At 39.1% G+C, this 17,466-nt stretch overlaps 1 protein-coding gene and 1 pseudogene across 4 annotated transcripts in view; one reads left to right on the top strand and one right to left on the bottom strand.

The window, feature by feature from the left end:
* CLYBL (citramalyl-CoA lyase) overlaps positions 1-17,466 on the top strand; it is a 215,700-nt gene that overhangs the window by 15,579 nt on the left and 182,655 nt on the right. The window lies entirely within an intron of this gene.
* Positions 8,341-8,451, bottom strand: LOC120591978 (uncharacterized; annotated as a pseudogene).

Below are 17,466 nucleotides of genomic sequence, written 5' to 3' on the forward strand. Positions count from 1 at the left end.
TCTCTATGCATCTACTATTCTGGATATTTCACATAAATGGAATCATACAATATGTGGCCCTTTGTGTCCTGGCTTCTTTCACCTAGCATAATGTTTTCAAGGTTCATCCATGTTGTAGTATCTATTAGTATTTCATTCTCTTTTATGGCTGAATAGTATTCCATGATAGTATATTATATATTCTGTTTATCCATTCATCAGTTGACAGACATTTGGGTTGTTTCCACCCTGTATCAGTTGTGAATGGTGCTATTTTGAACATTCGCATACAAGTATTTGATTATCTGTTTTCAGATTTTTTTGTGTGTGTACCCAGGAATGGAATGCTGGGTCATATGATAATTCTACGTTTAACTTTTTGAGCAACCACCAAGCTCTTTTCCACAGTGGCTGTACCAACTTACAATCCATTGGCAATGCCAGTTTCTCTGCATCCTCACCAACATGTGTTATTTTCCATCGTTTTTATTGTAGCCATCCTAGTGGGTGTGAGGTGATATTTCATTGTGTTTTCCTCTAAAACGCTTTTAAATATATGATCAGTTCATTTCACTTCTCTGCTTAGCATCCTTAAAGCACCTTCCCTTGGCCTTCCTGGGTGTGTCTAGCTGTGCCCCATGTACTTCTTGCATCTCACCTCCTCCTACCCTTTTCACACACTCCATTCACCCTAGTATCATGGGCCTTCTCTTGTTTCCTTAAGCAAAGAAGGCAAAGATCATGGACTTCGAGGCTCAGCAGGGTTGACACTTGCCCAAGTTCATACAGACCTAAGCCCAAGCCTTGGCCCTGCCACTTACTAGCCAGGTCACTTTTGTTTCCTCAACTGTAAAAAGGGTTCATGATACCACAGGGAGTGGTTAGAAATAAATGAAATGATACCCTGAATGCTGGGCATGGTGCCTGGCTCATAAAAACACCAATACTCAATGGTTGTAAAAAAAAGAAATATAGTAACCCTCCCTTATCCGTGGGAGATATGTTTCAAGACCCCCAGTGAATGCCCACAGATGTTACTGAACCCTATATATATTATTTCCTATAGGTACATCCCCATAACAAAGTTTAATTTATAAATTAGGCACAATAAGAGACTAACAACAATAATTAATCAAATAGAACAATTATAACAGTATACTGTAATCAAAATTATGAGAATGTGGTCTCAAAATATCTTATTATACTGTACTCACCCTTCTTGTGATGATATGAGATGATAGAATGCCTGTGTGATGAGAGGAAGTGAGGTGAATGACGTAGGCACTATGATGTAGCATGAGGCTACTGTCAGGGTTACTCGAGCACAAGCACTGCAATACCACAACAGTTGATCCGATAACTGAGACGACTACTAAGTGACTAACGGTCAGGTAGCCTGGATATGCTGGACAAAGGGATGATTCATGCCCTGGGTGGAATGGAGTGGGATGGTGTGGAATTTCATTATGCTACTCAGAACAGTACACAATTTAAAGCTTTAAATGAATTGTTTATTTATGGAATTTTCTATTTAATATTTTCGAACTGTGGTTCACCACGGGTAACTGAAACCATGGAAACAAAATAAGGATAAGGGGCACTACTGTAAGATAAATACATAAAAGCGACCTCCTCAGGGAGGGGGATGACCATCTCAAGCATGTCCTCCCTCCTACTCTGCTTTTCCTCCCTCAGAGCATTCTGTTTATTATACTTACAGTTTAATCATGTGACATGAATGGGTGCATTTCCTTGTTATATTTGGTCTCTTCCTCTAGACTAGAAGCAACATGTCCACCCCTTTATGCCTGTGCCCAGCACAGTGCCTGACACATATTTTAAAAAGTCTTGAAAGGAAAAAATCATCATATGGTCACAATAAACAGAATTCATTACTAAATTATTCAGTTGACATGAGAGGGTGGAAAGGCAAACTTTTTATGCGTGAGTGTGGGTGTATGTATGTTTTCCTAGATTATAGATTTGTCTAAACATTCCTGCTAATTTAAGATGTCAAATCTGAAGGTTCTTTCTTGGCTTGAGTTTTTGAACACAGTCCAGGGCTGTTTTCAGATTCTTCAATATTCTCCTTTTTGTGAAAGAGTTTTTGAAAACATAAAGGAGTGTCTTCTGTCCACCCGTTGTCTATATTATCTGTTTACCCAAATGAGTTGTGGGTAGGGGGGGTATCTTAATGGCAGAACATGGCTTTACACCAGCTCTGAGGTGTCACAAGGAGAACGCGACCAGTCGCGTCCATGTGGTTGTCAGCTCCTCCCAGCCAGTGTTTCTGTCCCAGGTACATTTTGTTTATTTCAGAATTTCTCATCTGTAGAACACACTTATTTCCCTCAATTTAGCATCTGGAAGGTTAAAAAAGTCACAGTCTTTGAGTTCAACAGGAATCTTAGCAAGATCTGAAACAATATTCACTTTCATTCTGAAATTTTTTTTCCTGTTTTTGTTTCTTCCCCACCCCTCATCATCCTCCAGACACTCTGGTTATTACACCAAGGGGAGGTGCCATGGAGGGCGTGGACCCCTGACTGTAAACTCCTGAGGCCCACACGGAGGTCACGGAGCTGCTGTTGGAGAAGAGCCCCTCTACTCTCACGTCTTCTCTATCGAGAATTAGTTAATGAACCCGCTGGCCGATTTGGGGCAGAGTTCTGCTCTTGGTCTGATGCCGGTTGGGCCGTGCTCTGCTTGAGGACAAGCGACCATGTTTCCTTGTTTCTGTCTGGGTGGAACTGTTAACTAGAGAGTTTCTGAAACCAGATGGACGGCTCCACACATTCTGTTGTGTGTGGGAACTGCTAAGCGTTAGCAACTAGCCAGTGACCAGCAGTGATGAGCAGTTTTTAGGTTCCACAAACATTTAATGTGCTAAATGAGGACCCCAGGCATCAGCTGAAGAAACGACTTTTAAAGATAAAAACAAGATTGTTGACACAGGTGCATTTTGCTAATTAGTATACTGTTTTTGAGGAATTAGTAAAAATATTAATATTTCCTGGATTATTGTTAATGAGGGATAAGAAACTTATCTTTTTATCTTCACAACCATATGGTTTACTGCTTGATGTGGTTTTCTCTTTTTTTTAATGTTTTAAATTTGGTTTTTATTTTAGTAAGGAGAAAACTTTTCTTGCAGGACTCATTATTAATTTTATTATGGAGGTAAATGGGCAAAGTATTTACTTCATAGATTTTTTTTACAACAAGAAATTCTAAAACCTACCAATGGTATTGTTTTTAAGTAAGAGGTACCTATAACACATTTATTTTTATTATTCAGTCATTCATTTATATATTCTCCTGAAAAGAATGAGAATTATGCTCTTACTAGGCATCTCCTAGAAGTGGGAAGGGAAGAAAATTTCAAGGTTTTTTTTTTCTTTTTTTAATACATTTTAAAAAATTAAAATTACAGTCGACATACAATATTATATTAGTTTAGGTATACCGCTTAGTGATTAGACATTGTATAACTTAGGAAGTAATCACCCCGATAAGTCTACACTCCTCTGACACCACGCACTGAGGGTCTTTACTGGGCCAGGTACCTGGAGGTGCTTTATTTGGTACGTCTCATGCGTGCAGTCTAAGGTGGCTGGGTCAGGGGACGAAAGTCCAAAAGGAGTGATTCTACCACTATCGTATCTTATTCTTCAAGTAGTCAGCATAGTTCCTTGGCCGATGATGGGTTCTCAATAAATGTTGACTAAACAGAATATATCATGGGGAGTGGTAAAGCAGAGGTAGGAGTGACTTTCAAAGGGCATGGGGAGTATTCACAGAGTTGGTGACCTCTGAGCAGGAGAGGGAAGGGCATTCCTGGCTGAGGACACTGCCTGTGCAAAGGCATGGCAGGGGAGTTATGAGTTGGTCATCGTGGAGTGTAGGGTGCCTAGTGACAGAGAGGCTGAACGTGATGCTGAGCAGGTGGGTTGGCACCAGGCGGGAAAGGCCCTCCAAGGGTTTCAGATTTACATCCTGTTGGCAACAGAGAGGCAGTGGAGATGTTTAATCTCTCTCGACCTCTGCATCAAGTTAGTTCTTCACTCTACACTGATCTAGGTGGTAGACCCATGTCGTTCCAACCTCTTGCCTTCCTCTTTTCTTTTAATTACATTCAGAATGTGCTGGGAAACCTAATTGGAATAGAGAAAAGGTGATGAAACTGCAGCCTCTGGGGCAGGCTAGTTCATCCTTTCCTTCTAATGCACTTACTACATTTAAATACTTCTAGTTATTTGGAGCCTTCAGGTGACTTCATTTCTCTGAGTACTATACATTTAGTTTCCTACATCTGCAGTTAATTTCTTAAGAGGCCTTAATGAGAAACTTCAAACAGTTTAAATGTCAATTACCAAAAAAAAGTGAGGTTTTCAAGTTCCAGTAATCTGCCCATATTGGCCATCGGAACATAATCCCAGGTGGATGTAATTTAAGACAGATGACATTCCAGAGCTTCAGTTACAAAGAACTTATACTGTATTTTTTTTAAGACTAACAAGCCGGGCCCTGTTGTTGCTACACTTGCGGGACTGTCTACAGTTCTGTCTTATCTGACACCAGAGGGCTCGGTGCTCAAAGCTTCAGTTCACTGCATTCACTCGGGCTCTGTCTTTTGCTGGTGCTTTTGAATCTGAAAAGACCCAAAAGATATTATATACATAAAAATATGTTCTGAATATAGCAAATGTAATAATTCCAATCTTTAATCTTACACTTTTGAGAGGAAAAAAAAAATTCATGATGTACTTTATCATAGCTTTATTCTTAAAGAATGGATTAATCTTAAATTTCTGACTGATAAATCTTGTTTCTTGCCACTCCCACTTTCCCCCCTGTATTCCTTCACTTGCCATATCATTAAGATAAAATGCATGAAGAAAAAATCAAATGTGGTGATGAGTATTATTTTAACAGAAAGCAAAACTGAAAACATGCAGAATAAATTAACCTTGCATTTTCTCTGCAGGTCACTTAGTGGGTGTTACATCCTTAGTCGTTTGTGCTACAAAGTAAATAATTTTTGGCAGCTGGTTTAGTTTTCACCACTTCTAAGCCTATGACAAATGATCTTGAGATCTTTGGTCTTAAAAGGAAAACTATTTATGTGTGAGTTTTAAGTTCAGTTTTGTTGTTTTTGAAGGCTTTTTAAATGTAAGCTATTTATAAGAAATTTTGTTTTATTTGAATTTGAAAAATTTAAAAAGTTTTTAAAGTAGTCTGCCATATTGAACTGTTTTTCACATGTTTGACATTTAAGAGTTAATTTGTCTTTTCTGTTTTCAAAAGATACCAAGAGACATCCCTTTAACTAAGTGTTCATTATTTATTAGTCAACTGCTTTTGAAAATTGAGAAATTTTTTAGTTTATATAGTTTTAGGTTGTCCCCCACCAGGAGAAATAATGTTACAAATATTTTTAGATCTATTGTCTATCTATTTATTTATTTGGCTTGCCGTAATTCACTTGGAAGCATAAGAAAATAGTCACACAAAATTAGATATACTTGAACATGTAAATTTCATGTATTTTCTGGTAATCCGTCCTACTTTAAAGGTTTCTTAGAGTTCTTTCAAAAGCAGCTCATTGGTGCTGCGTTTGGCATGCTATATGTTGTTAAAACTTAATATAAATGCAGAGGGTACTGAAATCATGCAGTTTGCAGAACCTATCAGGGTATTTGCATTTGTATGCCAACATGATCACTTTTCCAAGTATGATAATCTGTGTGTCGTGCGCTATGTATATCATGTCTCGTATATACAAAAATCACATCTGGCTGAATCTGAATGTGAAATTTAACATTTTCCAGTAGTTACTATTCAACATGCAAGTCTACTGATACCCACTAAATCTATATGTCAAAATATCAAGGATGAGTTGGTTAATCAGCTTTATAGGTATAAAGTTAGGAGGCAATTTCACATCCCCTCACTCTCCTGAGAGAGGACTTGATGGCTCGCTTACTCTTGCTCTTAGTAACGTAGTAGAGCCTATTTGGCTTAATCAGCAGCCTTGGGAGTTGGAGCAATCATTTGAAATATGGAGTGGAAAAGTTCCTTGCACTTGGAAAAGTCAGGAGGCCAGGAGTGAGGGACATATCCTCATCCTTTCCCTGGTGGCCCCTCACCTGCAAATTCGCACCAGGGTGGTAATAAAATTGTAGGAGCTCATTTTATGTGAAACCATTAGCAGCCTGAGAATTTGGGGCTAGCTGCCTCTCATACTTTAAGACACTGGAAGGTGTCATTTATAAGCATGGAGGGCCTGAAGGAAGGCAGAACAGGCTTGTAAACCTTAGCTTTAGGCTCTGGACGGTAATCAGTTTGTAATATAGTTTAAAGTCTTAGGTTATCAGCATCACAAATGTGCTGTTATGTGTTGCGGGCAAATCCCATGAAACATCTGACTGTAAAAGGCGGAAACAATGGCCAGTTATTTCCTCCTCGTTATTGTGATATTTTCTTTTTCTACCTCTGCAGATGAGGGTGGAGGGGAAGGGGCCATGTTGCAAGTGGAACAAGGAATACTGTAAATATTTTTGTTGGTTAAAAAAAATGGTGGCTGTGATGATGGTTGTGTCACAGCTAATATGGAAGTTTTACCTTAAAATAGCGATTCCTGCATAGTCGTGCTTCTTTGTTTCTGTATGTGTGTGTTATGTCGAGTCTGCTCTGACTCCTGGCCAACCTATGAATGAGTGATGTCCATAACAGCCATGCTCAGTTCCTGCAGACTCAGGCCCATTGCTTCTTTTGTGGAGTCAGTCCATATCATATTTGATCTTCCTCTTTTCCTGCTGCCTTCTATTTTTCTCAGCATTATTGTCTTTTCTAAAGAACCCTGCCTTCTTTTAATGTGCCTGAAGTAGGGCAGCCTCAGTTTTGTCATTTTTGCCTCCAGCAATGTTTTAGGCTTAATTTGCTCTAGGACCCACCTGTTCATCTTTCTGGCAGCCCAGGGTATCTGTAGAGCTCTCCTCCAACACCATATTTCAAGTGAATCAATTTTTTTTTCCTATCAGCCTTCTTCATTGTCCAACTTTCAAGTCTGTACATAGTAATTGGGTATATGAGGGTGTTGATGATCTTAACCTTGGTCTCTACTGACACATCTTTGCTTTTGATGATCTTTCCTAATTTTTCCATTGCTGCCTTTCTGAGTGTCAGCTTTCTCTTTATTTCTTGGCTGCAGTCTCCATTTGAACTGATGACTGAACTAAGGTAAGCAAAATCTTTAACAAGTTCAATGTCTTCACTGTCTGTATTAAAGTCGTGTGCTTCTTCTGAAGTCATGATTTATGTCTTCTTGATGTTTAAATGCAGTCTTGCTTTGGCACTTTCTTCTTTCACTTTCGTTAGAAGTCATTTTAAATCATCGCTGCTTTCTGCTAGTAAGATGGTGTATCTGCATTTGTTAAGTCATTAATATATTTCTTCCACCAATTTTCACTCCTTCTTTCTCTGAGTCTAACCCGTTTTTCATATGATATATATCCTATGTACAGGTTAAACAAATAAGAAGTGTGTGACTGTCTCTGAATTTCCAGGCCAAGGCAGGTGACAGGCTCTGTCAGTGTAACAAGCAGAACCCTTGGGATGTGGGGAATGAGGATGCATGTCCAGCCTTCATTTGGCTCATAGGCAGAGAGTTCCCTGATGTGGGAACAGGATTCAGGTTCTTGGCTACCTATCAGAATGACAAATGGTCCTCACAGTGGGCTAGCCCAGCTTCGGTATTTCTGTTGGTGATCCCAGAAGTGGTTTCTTAACTGAAACCATGAGGAAAGCCAGAAGATTAGGTGAAAATTGAAGAACCCATTCTGTAGTTCATGAATAGTCCATAGAATCTATCTGGGTATAATGATGTGTATATCAGGGTGCTCTAGGCTTTGCCTGGATTTTAAATATCAGTGCTCCAAGTTTCCATGGCTTACCCTCCTCCGGGAATTAATGTGTTATCTCAGTTGCCCCTGGTTGGCCCCCGTCTTGTCAGAGCTGTTCCTGTCGCTCAGTGGCCGCCATCCTGCTGCTGGGTTCTGTTGCAGTGAGGGACACTAGTTTGTCTGCAGCCCTCTCATGTGTCTCTTTCTCTGGCCAGTAGGAAACATTCTTTTTGATTGAGAGGGGACTCAGAGGGATTCTCAACCATTGTAGGCATTCATTAATGTTTCCATTCTTCATATCAAGGTCCAGTTCTTTCCAGAGGACACAGATGGGATTGGGCTAGAGAGAAGAGGCCCACACCAAGAGATCCATATTATCTGGGAGAAACCACTACACCTTCTCCCTGGGTTCCTGTTGCTCAGATTCCTGGTTGTTTTTTGTGTGTGTTTTTTTTTAAGCCTATAGCACCCGGTCTTCCTAGGTGGTCTCCCATCTAAGTACTAACCAGGCCCGACCCTGCTTAGCTTCCGAGATCAGATGAGATCGGGCATGTTCAGGGTGGCAGTCCAGTTTCTTAAGATTTTTTCCTTTCCCAAGGAGTTTTTATGTTAATCCTCTCTTGAGGATCTCAGACTGTTTCAGGATATGCCTTTCTGCCTGGAGCTGGTGTTTATTCATTTGAAAGAAATCCCTGTTTATGCACTTGTTCAGAGTCACCAGGTAAAGCCTCCTCCATCGGTGTGGCAGAAGGCTCTTCTCACTGCCACTGGCTCTGAGAGGTGCCTGGGGTTGGTTGATTGTGGCTTCTCTACTTGGGTAGCCTTGCTTGCTGCCTCTGTGCTCTGTACCCCTGTGAGAGTGGGACCCAAGCTGGAAGCAGATTGTTCCCATCAAGCAAAAGTATGCTTGGATACTGGCCTCGAATCCCATCCTCTCCTGCAGAAGCAGCTTGGGGCGTTCCTTTTTAACTGTCATGCAGACCACTTGAGCAACATTTTTCTGAGAGGGAGAACGGGGGATATTTTCTTGATAAATCGAAATGCATTTCTGAGGCATCCTGCTCTTTTATGCCTCTTCTTTCTTTACTCTGGAGTCCCTTATAGTGCAAGCATGAGTGTGTTTGTAAGGATCATCTTCCTGGGGTTGAGGGAAGCTTTAGGAGGGCTGCTGGTTAGTACACTTCCTGAAAAAAATTCCTACTTCGAACTCAAGCACCAGGCTGGCAGGAGCTCGGAAGGTTCAGAGGAGTGCTAAAAGTGAAAGGGTTACGGGCAGGGGCTTCGCCTGTTTCACAAGTGTTGACCAGAGTAGTTCTGAACAAGAAAAGTGTTTGATGGAATCTTACTTTGTACAAAGACATTATTTTCGGCCTCTCTTTTTTTCTTCTCTCCTCTTTTCTCTCACCTTTCCCTGGTGACCTCCCATTCCAGCTGAGCTCTCTTGTCCCCAGTTGCCCTGTGCTATTCATCTTAACCTCAGCCCTGCCCTCTCCTTCATCCTGTTCTTATTCTTGGGGAGGAGGACACTCTGTTGAACTCTTTCTACGTACCGAGCACTGTGCTTTATATACGTTAATATTATTATAAGGAAAGTTATTGTTGTTTGCCTGTTTTACAGATGAGGAAAGTGAGATTTAGGAAAGTTATGTGACTTACCCAAATTCACACACCTACTAAGGCATGAAGCAGGAGCTAAACCCCCATTTCTGAAGCCTATTTGCTGACCACTACATTTCAGCCATCTAGTCCGGACACCTTTGGAAACAAAGATTCTTTTACTGTTACCAAAAGAGATACTAATACAAAATGTCCATTAATTGGGGATTTGTTAAATAAATTATGTTATAGTCATACTATAGTAATGATGTAGCCGTTAAAAAGGATAAGGCAGTTTCCATGAATGGCGAAGTAGCTTGATTACACTAATCCTCCTGTAGAAAACATTTATAAAATCTGCACCAAATATTTTTAAAAACCATCTTCTTTAAGGTACTGGAGAGCAAACAAAATCAGGCAGAATCTAAAGCAGACTCTACCCTTGAAAGACAAACTAAAATGGAAAGGTTTGCAAGTTTGCGGCTTTTTACCTACAGGCACTCCCAAATACACCTTACTTAAGTGGCAAACAGTCACAGCCTTATTGTAGTGAGTGTTAGAAGGCAGAGGTGGAGACTAGCAGAGCAGCCAGAAAGTTAGGAGGGAAATCCCAGAAGGGAGGAAGCTACAGAGGTAGTAAACCCCACAATCTGTATACAAAATGGCGAAAATCCTTGGCTAGCCACTAAACTATATGTGAGTAGGGAAGATCCCAAGCGGACTGGTGAAAAAGCAGCAGCTGGAAGCTGAAATAACTGAGCAGAGAGATCTTAGCTTCTGCCCATCATAGGAGACAATTTAGTGTTTGTGTTCAGCCCAGTTAACTGTTTGCTACAACAAAAATCATTGTACAGAATCTAGAGTCCCTGTGTATTATTAACATGTTAACCATGATGTCCAATGTCCTATCAAAAATCACCATATAACATATATCAAATTATTATGTTGTATACTTTAAACTAATACAATGTTATATGACAGTTATATCAAAACTGGAGGCGGAGAGAATCACTATATAGATGAAGAAACGGGAAAAAAACAGTTAATTGAAATCAAACTCAAGATGATGCAGATATTGAAATTAACAGATAAAAACTTCAAAGCATCTATCATACATATGTTTAAGAACTTAATGGAAAAGATATGCACAACAAACAAACAGATAAAAAGAGTGAGGGCTTGGAATATGGAAAGGAAGACTAAAGTTTTGTTTTGAATGTTTTTTAATGTGCGTGTATCACTTATTTTATTTTAAATACAATTTTAAATGTCATGAAATAGTTGGGGAAAATAGAGATGGTATGAAGTGGGAAAATAATATTCTATCTCTACCTTATAAAGAATTGACAAAAATGAAGAAATTGTGGACTGGGAGTCAAGATTCTGGGTTTCTTTCTGATTCCATCAAGATGACACTATGTCATTTGGCAACAGCTGTGATGGAGATGTCTGGCCTCTGATACTTTTCTCCTTTTCCTGAATTTTGTTCTCCATCCCAGATTTCCTTTTTTATTCATGGGACAACTCCAAGGAAACACTTCATGCTCTCAATTTCTCTCCTCAACACTGAATTGCACTAAATTTCTCTCCTACCACCCCCACCCCAATCTGGCTTTATGTTTATTCAGATGCAAGCAGATGATATTAGGGCCCCAGAGCTAGTTCTAACCCTGAGTTCTATATCTCAGATGATGATGGTACCATCACTTGTGCTGTCATCCAATCCAGAAGTCTGTGAGTTTTCCTTAACTCACCTTTTTAACAGCCTAGACACAGGTAGTCACTATACCCTACCAATTGACCTAAATATTTCTCAAACCTGTCTTTTCTATTTGTCATCATTTCTATATCTACCCTGCCCCGCCTGGAGCCAAATTGGCACTTTCCCATTGTTTACAGGATGAGGTCCACGTTTTCAGCCCAAGGCCTTCCTAGCCCAGCCCCTGCCTCACATCTAGCCTTATCTCCCACACTTTGGCTTCCAACCATACCACTTCAGATTCCCCGTACCACTTTTTCACTCCTGGATTTCTAGTAAGTCTTATTCTTGTTTTCCCATCTTGTCCTCATACAGAAAATTATTCTTACCTCAGAAAAACTTTGTCCTAGAAGCCTTATCTATTCCCTACCATGCTGAACTAAGTAGTCCTCTCTACTCCCATAACTCTTGTTAATGCTTCCGTCCTACCCTTGGAGAGATTTTGCAGGTTGGTGGGAAGATGACAGGGTATAGAGTTGGAAAGATTTGATTTCAATTCTAGTCTTTTGATCCACTGTCTATATAAACTCAGGCAAGTTATTTTATCTCCCCCAGCCTCAGTTTCCTCATCTGTCTGGTGGCAATACTACTATTTATTTTGCCAAAACAGAAAAACTAAAGATAATAATATATGGAAAGTGCTTAGCTTGGTGCCTATTACAGCTGTTATTCTTAGAACATTTTTGACATTTTATTCAATCTACCCGGTTAACGTTCAGTCTCTCTATATAGACTGGACTATATATTCTTTGAGGCCAGCAGTGCTTAATAAATGTTGAATTGAACTTTTAATGATAAGATAAGAGAATAGGCTTGCTAAGTTAAAAGAGTGATTATTATTAACTTTAATTGTGGAACTTCATGTAATGTAAAATTCAGAGCTTTATGCATGTTTTCACTAGAAATTCCTCAAATTATATCTTCAAAGAAATATCTCCCCAAGCAAAATATTAACCCCACCTTTGATAAACACATTACTGTAGATATCTTAACCTGTTGCTCACCCTTGCTGCATATCATTAAATGTATGGACAAATAAGAGTATTAAATTTTACCAAGATCTTAAAGTCTTGTTAAGAAAATACTGATTGAGTGGTCTAAAGAAAAGATCACCTGTTAGTTCATGATGCTTGAAAACAGGGCACAGGCCCTGCTGAATCTGGCAGAGCTTCAGTTGATGCAATGTAAGAAAATATCCGGGTTGGGCCAGGCCAGGCCACAAAAGCCTTATGAACAAGGTCAGTCCACAGACTCTGCCTGGCCAATGTCATCTATTCCCATGGACCTAGACACCCTGCTGCCTGCTCCCCAGCCCCGAAGCCCATTCCCCTCGCCAGGGTTTTTTGGGCATCGCTGTCTCGCCCCTTTTGGAGAGAGATGTCTGAGTCTAGGGGCAAAGTTTAAAATAAGGCATTTTATGGGTAACAGCAGGTATGGTTAACTGTTGTGGATGGCATGCCTTGGATCTTATTTTCTTGGCTAATGTACAGATAAAATGATGGTTCTACTGGCAAATGGGAAACATTAGTAGCTCTGGAGTTTCTCCATGTCTTAACTCACTGTATTATGGTCACAGTGGCAATTGGATCATTATTAGCAAGACAGATCCTGAGTCTCATTTAAACCTTTTTATCTTTGAAGTACCAGGATGGTGGAAGCTGCCCAAGTTGGCAGTGTGTTCACCTGAACACCAAAGTACTAAGGTTGAGTGGAAGAATTTTCAAGTTTTAAGCTACTCCTTTCTCTGCATTGAAGATACTCCATGAAAACTCATCTTTGGAGGTAGAGCAAACAGTGTTATCACAGCCCTAAGCCATTTCTGCCAAACCCAGTTTCTATGATGTACTGTGCACATCCTGTCTTATCAGTGAGATATGGTAAAGAAAAAGCAACGTTGCCACAGAGTGTTGCTTTCTGAAAACTATGAAATTCCTGCAGTGTGTATGTATATCTATGAATGATGTGTATGTTGTCTGTGTGCGCCTATATGCGTGCACCTTCATTCATGTTTCTGAAAAACTGTAGAGAACAATTCCCAAGCATAGCAGATATATTAACTTGAACACCAAGAAAGGCAGTTACAGATTATTCTTATCTAGCATTAAAGTCAGTTCAACAATGCTCCTAAACTGCACCTGTTAACCTCATTGTTCTGGCTTTTTGTAGAAGTCCCTGTCATTGCCTTTATTTAAAGTTTTTTGCTAATTCAGAGGGGCTTCTTTTTTATTATTTCATATTATTAAGATTGTTATTAATAATCACACATACATACATGCACTTGCACAATACATGTGTGCCTTATCCATTTCATAAAATCATCTGAGCAAATATTTAACCACCTACTCTGTTTCAGACTGTGTTAGATATGAGAGATTTAGCTGTGACTGAGACAGAGCATCTGCTCTCATGGAGCAGCAAAGGAATATTAAGAAAGGAGAAAGTCTATAGCCACTCATTTATTGAGAGCTTACTATGTCCTGGGCACTGTGCTAATAACACTTTCAACATATTTTCATTAGTTCTCTCAACAACCATATGAAATAAGTTTATTTATTATTTTATTATTTTATCCATTTTTCCAAGGAGGAAACTGAAGCACAGAGAGTTAAGTTGGTTACCTACTCAAGGTTACTCAGCTACTAAGTGGTACAGCCAGGATTTGAATCAGGTGGTATAACTTAGAGGAGGCCCCCTTCATGTCTGTGAAGTCCAGTGCTGGTTGTCATCACATCAGCTAACCCTCCTTCCTCACTGCTAGATCAGGTAACCTAGGAGCAGAGGAGAGCACAACTTCCCCCAGTGTCAAACTAAGTAGCAGAACTGGAATCCTAACCATTGGGCCTGTTCTAAAGCTGGGGCTCTTTTGGCAAGGCTTTGCCAACCTAGCATCATGTGTCTTTTACTCAAGGCTAATTTTAAGTCAAAACCAATTGAATTTTGAAAAATAGCTCACAAGAACACCCTGATGGTAATAGTGACAAATGCTATTGGAAAACTAACAGTCTTCGAATTTTCACATTGATGAACAGCATGGCCTTAGAATTTATCATTCAAATGCAGACTCTTTTGAGAGTGAAAGGAGTGCTATTAATATTGACACTGGGACATTAAGAGTCAGCCAGGACAGTCCAGGCAAACCAGGGCTTGTGGTCACTCTGTATACACACGTGTTATTTATTGGTCACACAATGTGTATCGTTATTCGTAAATTTGTCACCCTTTCGAATATAAGCCTCTCAATGCACAGAAATAACTCTACTATGTTTTAATCATACATTGTTTCATTGATATTGGTAGCCATAAAAAATAAATACTTGGCCAAATCCAGTTCTAGAACATAAGCATGTATAGTCTTTCTTATAGGAGTGCTCCAGTGGTTTAACAACCATTTAAATGCATTTATATATAATAAATGAAAGCCAAAAACAAAATCAAAATGAAATATAAAACTCATTTTTTTGTCTATACAAGGTGAATGTATTTTTAGAACTACAAATTGGTACACACAGTCTCGAGCATATGATTTTAGTACATTTATGGATGTGGATAATGGAACAAAATACTTGAAAATGAAATTATCTGGGAAAATTCCAGGCATGTCATTGCTATATATGTTGAAAATTTATATTCTCTATGTAACGTATGTTTAATTAAACAGAATGATCTATTTTAATCTGGATTTTGATACCTTAAAAGTAAGTTTTGAGTTTTTGGTGTTTTTTTAATCACAAAAACTAATGCTGAAAGCTCCTATTAACTTAAGACAATTATTTATTTTTCACACAGAGCAATTTCAGACTAGACAGTTGCACACTTAACTATTTAATATTTTTGCTCATCTCATTGTGGGCTTTAAAAAATCGTTCAGTTTGTTTTTTGTATGTTAATTGACATAAAATGTATTTTTTAATGTTTCACTAGCCATCATATTAGGCTTAAGATATTTTTTTGTTGTATCAAATAGCCTTTTATGTTTTATTTAAATCCATATCAACTTGGTGTAAATAGTTTGAATAATTGCTAAGGCTAGTGGAAAGTATTTTAAGTGTAAAAATGTGTTTTTTCCCACAGTGTTCTTTTGAGTCGTTGATAGATGTAGAAGACATTTAGCAGGTTTACTCCCTTTCTACCCTCTATTAAGCTGTGCTTCTGAAGAAATATTCCTAGTAGAACATGCTGCAATATGTCAGAAACAAGGCTGTATTACAGATGCAACATCATCTAAAAGGAAAAAGTGAGTGTGGGTTTGAAGCTGACAAGTGATGAAAGAAACCCTGAAGTTGTCAATTAGAAAGTGAAGGCCTGGAACTGATAACTTAATGGGCGAGTGCCCCCTGCTATTTTGTCTTAAGGATAGTAGGATTTTTACTGCTCTGGAAATGTGTATGCATGCACCCCGATATAGACATTATGTAACGCACATATGTATGTATGTATGTATGTATGTATGTATGTATGTATGTATGTATGTGATTATATGGTGGGAGGTACAAATCCAAACATTCATGCTGATACATTTCCTAAAAATGTTCCCTTTAATGGGAGGACTTAACAAAAACAACGAGTGTCTGGTTTTACTTTGTTTCACATTTATTGTTTTTCTAACATAGAATTTTCATTTGTTGGTTTTATGAACTATATTGCCAGATGACAAATGTGAAAAATATGTAATTTTGTCGCTGAAGTTTTTTCTAAAAATTCTTGCTTTCAATCCTGCTGGGAGTCTTTTCCCATATCACCAATGCAAGCCTATAATAATGCATTGTTTGCAGTTGATACAACCCTATTGACATAGTGCGTTTTTTGCTGATTTTACAATATGAATAATTAATCACTTATAACCTATAGGTTAAAATGAGTTGTAAGTGGATAAAGGTAGGAACCCAATTGAACCAAACTATACCTAAAATACCTAACTATATTGTGATATTGACATTATATACATCTTCTCATTATTTAGTACATGAAAAAATTATTTCTTTAAAACAGTCCTAAAACAGAAGAAGGAAAGTACAGAAATAAAAAGTCCAAGATGAACTCAATGATGTTTTTGAGATTGGTGCATTTTTTTGAAATGTCAAGTCAAATTAAGTCTTTAAAAGTTAAATTTGAAAATAATATTCCCCAATCTTTTGAGTGGAATTTTTAAATAAAATGCGACAGAATGTGAATAATGCATATCTATGGTAATGAAAACCCAAAGGACACATCCCAAGGAGCCCCACCTCCCCCAGGGGGAAAGCCTATAAGGGTCCCAGGTTCTCAGACACAATGTAAAATGATTCTGAGAAATCGTTAAGAAGAGTTCTCATTTTATGACCTCTAGCTGTGGGTAGGTTTGGTTGGAAAGCCTCAGTCCGTGGGCACTTTGACCCTTCAGTACTGCACCTTTGGTTAATGGATACCTCTTGTGAGTATGGCCCTGGTCACTGGGAATATTCAGTCACTGTCAGCCAAAGCCAGGGGTGGGAGGCCCTTACCTGGCTTTGGCTGACAGTGACTGAATATTCCCAGTGATGGGCGGGTTGCTGGAATCTACTGCTGGGGTGAAAACCAGATGATGGCTCATTTCTCTTCTACTGAACGCAAGCACTCACTGGGCATGGCTGTCATGAGGACTTTGCCCCTGGGCTCATGGGGTTACTCTCAGGGACTTGTTCATCCCTGGAATCACCAGTCGTCCTTTCACTCAGAATCTTTGACTTTCCTATGGAGAGAAAATGCAGTAGGTCTGTATAAAGGGGCTAGGCTTGGGTTACTGTGCTTCTCTCTGCTTCCCAAGGCAACCCCTAGTGGATAGAATGACTGATTCCCACTTCCAGCCACAATTTGCACGTTGCCCTGGTGGTAAAAGCCCAAGCACTGATCGCATTATATCTATGTATTCTGAATAACCAGAAATATATATATTTTTTAAGTTTGCTGATCCTCGGGCTTTTCATCCGCGCGATTTGCAGTCTCTGTCTTTGTTATCTAGTATCTATAATTATCTGTATCTTCAGGTTTTCTGCCAACACCTGCGTCTTCAACAAGATAGAAAAGGAGGAGAAAGGAATTGCTTAAACAGGTGGGAGGCTGAACCAAAGGACACATGCATTTCTGACACATTTGCAGGAAATTGTCTTGTTTTAATCTTTTTATCCAAAATTACAGTAAAATTTAGGCATGCAATATAGGAAGCTGAGGGAATGCACATCAGCAGCTAGCATTTTCTACCCTTTGTTCCAT

The sequence above is a fragment of the Pteropus medius genome, unplaced genomic scaffold, assembly GCF_902729225.1.
Source record: "Pteropus medius unplaced genomic scaffold, Ma_sr-lr_union100, whole genome shotgun sequence".
NCBI classification, from domain to species: domain Eukaryota; kingdom Metazoa; phylum Chordata; class Mammalia; order Chiroptera; family Pteropodidae; genus Pteropus; species Pteropus medius.